Source organism: Canis lupus, chromosome 2, assembly GCF_011100685.1.
Source record: "Canis lupus familiaris isolate Mischka breed German Shepherd chromosome 2, alternate assembly UU_Cfam_GSD_1.0, whole genome shotgun sequence".
NCBI lineage: Eukaryota > Metazoa > Chordata > Mammalia > Carnivora > Canidae > Canis > Canis lupus.
In genome coordinates this window covers 12,729,111-12,735,315 of record NC_049223.1, presented here as the reverse complement: position 1 = coordinate 12,735,315, position 6,205 = coordinate 12,729,111, and the positions used below count along the sequence as shown (strand labels likewise).

General features: G+C 40.1%; 1 non-coding gene across 1 annotated transcript; it reads right to left on the bottom strand.

Moving 5' to 3' along the window:
* Positions 1–6,096: 6,096 nt before the first annotated feature.
* LOC119870624 lies at positions 6,097–6,205 on the bottom strand. The gene has a single exon (XR_005356269.1). It is a non-coding gene; the product is annotated as a U6 spliceosomal RNA (small nuclear RNA).

Genomic DNA, 6,205 nt, shown 5'->3' with positions numbered 1-6,205 from the left:
ATGTTTGAAAGGCGGTAAGGTTCATGTGCTGGAGGGTTGTGAGTAAGGGGAGAGAGTCAGAGAGATGAAGTCAGAGAAGAAAGCTGGGCCAGATCAACAGGGCCTGGTCAGCCCTCATAATAAAGATCTTCAATTTTACAAGGCAGCTTTGTAAAACTGCAGTTTTACCAGGAAAATGAAATGATCTGATTTATGTTTCAAAAAGCTTACTCTGACCACCTCATACTTACTAGGATGGCTACTGTCATATATATATTGATTATAAAAAGTGTTGGTGAAAATGTAGAGAAATTGAGACCCTTTGCACTGTTGGTGGGAATGTAAAGTGGTGCAGACACTATGGAACACAATATGACAGTGCCTCAAAAAATTAAAAATAGAATTATAATTCTATTGGGAATGGAGGCATTCTTCCAAAATTGAAAGCAGGGACTTGAACAGCTCTTTGTACACCCATGTTCATAATAGCATTATTTACAATAGCCAGAAGGTGAAAACAACCCAAATGTCCATCATCAGGATAGATAAACTAAGTATTGTACTCATATAACTGGAATATTCTTCGGCTTTAAAAAGGAACGCCATTCTGGACTGCTACGGCATGGATGTACCTGAAGGACATTATGCTAAGTGAAATAAGCCAGTTATAAACGGACAAAGGCTGGTTCTGTGGTTCTACTTGTATGAGGTCCTTAGAGTCATCAAAGCCTTGAAGACAGAAAGTGGAATGGTGGCTGCCAGGGGCCGGGTGAGATGGGGATGGAGGGACAGAGTTCCAATTTGGCAAGATGCAGAGTCCTGGGTCATGGTAACAGTTGCACAACAGTGTAAGTGTACTTGGTGCCACAGAACTGTACACTTAAAAATGGTTAAAATGGAAGTTTTTATGTTATGCGTATTTTACCACAATCAAGAAACAAAAACATCCAAACTTTATTCTAGATGTGTTCTAGAGAAAAGTTTATAGAGGGGCATGGCTGGTTGTCCCATCAGTATCCTCCCTTCTTTCTGAGGGTATCTGTTTTCTTCTCTCTCCTTCCTAGCAGAGTATGACACGGCTCACGTACCCAATCCCTCTCCTCACAGCTATGATAGGAGAGAATGGTCTACCTCCTCCCCTGGGGTGGGCCTCCTTGCCTAAGGCAGAGGCTGCTTCTTCTTTTTTAAAAAATATTTTATTTATTTATTCATGAGAGACACAGAGAGAGAGTCAGAGACTCCCCTGCAGGGAGCCTGATGTGGGACTCAATCCAGGACCCTGGGGTCATGCCCTGGGCCGAAGGCAGATAGATGCTCAGCCGCTGAGCCACTCAGGCGTCCCAGGGCAGAGGCTTCAAAATGCAGCCAGAGCCCCTGGGGTTTCCTGAAACCCTTTTCATCTGTCTCTGAGTTTCTCCCTTCTCCAGCTACATATTTGAGTGAGGCAAGAGTTTTTTAAAAAAATACTACCAGCAGATTATAACAGATTGAATGAGTGCAAAAGCATATATGAGAATCCAACTGTCTTACACTAAGCCAAATATTAAAGTAAAGCAAAAATGGAAAACAAGACCACTGTTCTCATTAAATGCTTTCACTATGTCTAACAACAGAACTTCCATATGATCCAGCAATCCCTCTTCTGGGTATAAACTGCCCCCCACCCCGCCCATGAAAGCATATGCACTCTCGTGTTCATTGCTGCGTTATTCACAAGAGCCAAGACATGGAAACAACCTAGGTTTTTGTGGACAGGATGAAGTGATAAAGAAATTGTGGTACATACATGTGATGGAATATTCTCTAGCCTTAAAAAAGAAGGAAATGCTTCCATTTGTGACAACATGAATGAACCGGGAGGACATTATGCCAAGTGAGATAAGCCAGACACAGAAAAAAACAAAACAAAACTGCATGATCTCACTTGTATTTTGACTCTGAAAAAGCCAAATACATAGAAGCAGAGAGGAGGGAAGTGGTTTCCTGGGGCTAGAGTGGGGGCAATGGGGAGATGTTGGTCAGAGGGTGCAAAGTTGCAGTTGGATGTAGGATGAGTAAGTCTAAAGATCTAACTTGCAAATGACTACAGTTAATAAAACTATTGAATGCTGCAAATGTGCTGGTAGAACAGATAGCAGGTGCTCTCATCACACACACATGGTAACTATGTGAGGACAGGTATGTTCTGAGCTTGTTCGTCATAATCATTTCACCACTTGTATGTATATCGAATCATCATATATACCTTAAATACATCCAATTTTTATTTTAAAAACACTTTTCCTTAGGAACCCTGGGTGGTGCAGTGGTTGAGCGTCCGCCTTTGGCTCAGGTTGTGATCCTGGGGTCTGGGATCAAGTCCTGCATTGGGCTCCCCACAGGAAGCCTGCTTCGCCCTCTGCCTGTGTCTCTGCCTCTCTCTCATGAATAAGATCTTTAAAAAAATAAAAATAAAAATGCTTTTCCTTTGGAAAATATAGCTATGTTAACTTATGTTAACATTTAATGGGTTTATTTATTTTAAAATAAATCATTTTTATTTTTATTTATTTTTAAAAAATACATCATTTAAAAAATATTTTATTTATTTATTCATGAGAGACACACACAGAGAGAGAGAGAGAGAGAGAGAGAGAGAGAGGCAGAGACACGGGCAGAGGGAGAAGCGTCAGGGAGCCTGACGTGGGTCTTGATCCCGAGTCTTCAGGATCATGGCCCTGGGCTGAAGTTGGCGTTAAACTGCTGGGCAACCAGGGCTACCCTTAATGGGTTTATTGTTGTTATTTTTTAATAAATAATTATTTATAAATTTTAATAATAAATATAACTCATATTAACAAAAGCCCTTTGGAATCCTTAATTTTTAAGCACCGGACTGGTCTCAATAAAAAAGTTTAAGAACCACTGGGCTAACAGTAACTTCTTGCAAGATACATCCACGAAGGCAAAAGAAACAAAAGCAAAAATGAACTATTGGGACTTCATCAAGATAAGAAGCTTTTGCACAGCAAAGGATACAGTCAACAAAATTAAGACAACCTACAGAATGGGAGAAGATATTGGCAAATGACGTATCAGATAAAGGGCTAGTTTCCAAGATCTATAAAGAACTTATTAAACTCAACACCAAAGAAACAAACAATCCAATCATGAAATGGGCAAAAGACATGAAGAGAAATCTCACAGAGGAAGACATAGACATGGCCAACATGCACATGAGAAAATGCTCTGCATCACTTGCCATCAGGGAAATACAAATCAAAACCACAATGAGATACCACCTCACACCAGTGAGAATGGGGAAAATTAACAAGGCAGGAAACCACAAATGTTGGAGAGGATGCGGAGAAAAGGGAACCCTCTTGCACTGTTGGTGGGAATGTGAACTGGTGCAGCCCCTCTGGAAAACTGTGTGGAGGTTCCTCAAAGAGTTAAAAATAGACCTGCCCTACGACCCAGCAATTGCACTGTTGGGGATTTACCCCAAAGATACAGATGCAGTGAAACGCTGGGACACCTGCACCCTGATGTTTCTAGCAGCAATGTCCACAGTAGCCAAACTGTGGAAGGGGCCTCGGTGTCCATCGACAGATGAATGGATAAAGACGATGTGGTCTATGTATCCAATGGAATATAACTCAGCCATTAGAAACGACAAATACCCACCATTTGCTTCAACGTGGATGGAACTGGAGGGTATTATGCTGAGTGAAATAAGTCAATCAGAGAAGGACAAACATATGTTCTCATTCATTTGGGGAATATAAACAATATGAAAGGGAATAGAAGGGGAGGGAGAAGAAACGGGTGGGAAATGTCAGAAAGGGAGACAGAACATGAAGACTCCTAACTCTGGGAAATGAACTGGGGGTGGTGGAAGGGGAGGAGGGCGGGGGGTGGGGGTGAGTGGGTGGCGGGCACTGAGGGGGGCACTTGACAGGATGAGCACTGGGTGTTATTCTATATGTTGGCAAATTCAACACCAATAAAAAATAAATTTATTATTATTAAAAAAAAAAAAAAAAAGAACCACTGGGCTAGAGTAATGCCATTCCCTTTGCTGGAAATTGGCATGGGAGTGTTCATGGATCCCAGAAATGTCCAGTGAGAACAGAGAGGAAGTCTACCGGGAAGCTTCTGGGAAGGGTTTTTCTAGTCCTAGGAGTGAGCCCCAGGAAGACACTGTCTTCTTCCCTTGGATGTTGATGATCTGAATGTGCTCCCTGGAACTGCTGTGGCCACCCTCCTACCCACCTGAGGAGAAACACACCATGAAAGATGGCAGTGATGTTTTCAAATTTCATGATTACAGTAATTCCCTGAACATCTTTCTACATAATACATCTTTGAGAATTTTGGTGGAATGTCTTAGAATCAAATGTGCTGGATATCAGAATATACACATACAAAATTTTAATATCCATTGTTGGTAAGTTGTCTTCCCCAAATTTTTTACCAATAAATGCCTACCAATATTTATTTAACAAGCACTTATGTAAAGTATACTATGTGCTAGGCAACTGTTCTAAGGTTTTTACAAATATTAACTAATAGTATATGTGAATGCCTATTTCTCTATACCTTCGCTGAATTATTATTTATTCCTGCTTATTTGATAAGCAGAAAATATCTTACAATTTCAGGTTGCCTATCTTTGCAACATGCAGCTAATATGGTTGATTTAAAAATGTTATCTTTACTTTTTTCAAAGTTTTTATTTATTTATTCATTAGAGACACAGAGAGAGGCAGAGACACAGGCAGAGGGAGAAGCAGGCTCCATGCAGGGAGCCCAACACGGGACTTGAAACCAGGACCCCAGGATCACGACCTGAGCCGAAGGCAGACGCTCAGCTGCTGAGTCACCCCGCTGCCCCTCCAACAGCCTTCTTAAAGAAGGGTCATGCAGTGTTCTTCTCCCATAAAAGCTCTGTTAGAGGATCTGCAGGAGTTTCCCAGCCCCATCAGCAACCTGTGGACCCATCCTCTAGCAAGTGACTCAGACCTTGAAATGAGCAAACTATTGCAATAGTGGGTGTGGGAATAAGTTGGTCCTCGACACTGATACAGGACCAGAGGATTCCAGAAGGGGGTTCTTCCTGCTTATCCTTTCAGAAAGGCTGTGTTAGGAACCTTGGCAGGAGCGGTCAGAAAATACTTGCCAGGGATAGCCACTTTCAAAGACAGGACAGCTGGAACCTTCTAACCTGCCCACTGCAAAACAGCCTGTAAACAATTTACATCTGGTCTCCTGTGTAATGGAAGAAAAAGCTGTTTTTCCTTTTCAGTTAAATGTTCTCAGCCTTCATGTGTGCCTTTTGTTCATTCTAATTCGCCTACATCTGCATAAAACAAAAGTTCATTTTCAGAGCAGTGTGGAGGGAGACTGTGCACAATTCCAGTTATTGTATAGAAAAGCTGTGTGCCTAACTTTTTATTCAGCAAGAAAATAATATATCCAAGATGTTAACGTGGGTGTTTTCTGTAGCTCATACTGGTGATGTCTTGTCTCTCTCTCAAGAAACAATGGGCATTTATTTTGGATTGCTTAGATTTGGTTACACTACTGTTTTTTTTTTTTTTTATTTCAAATGGCTCCCAACTGTTAAGTGGGTGAAAAAATGAGTTAATTTCTCGAATATTTTAAATAGTTTTCATAGGCTTCGATCTTACCTACAGTGGAGACATTTGAAAGTTTATAATGTTAACATCATTTCTTCAAGCTAATATGAAATGAGGAACATTAAATAAATACATTGATATAGATCATGATACAAATAGTTCCAACCCTGAGCTAATTTCTGCTTACATTTTCTTTAAAAAGCACTTCTTCCCCAACACTACTGAATTGTACACCTAAAAGTAATTAGTGGTAAATTTTATTTTATGTGCCTTTTACCACAGTAAGAAAACTTCTAATTTTCAATATTTGGAAGCATTTCTTTAATAAAGAAGTACTTTTAAAAAAAAGTACTTTCAATAATTGTTTAATTTGAGAGAACTTGTGGATTTATTTTCATATGTAGTCAGTGATTATGAAGGCTTAATTTAAAATAAACTCTTTAGATATATTTATCTGTATTTGTTTAATATATTTGAACTCAGAAACATTTTACTTAAAAATATGGAATGCTTCATGAATTTGCCTGTCATCTTTGTGCAGGGGGTCATGTTAATCTTCTGTGTATCATTCCAATTTTTAGTATATGTGCTGCTGAAGGCGGCAC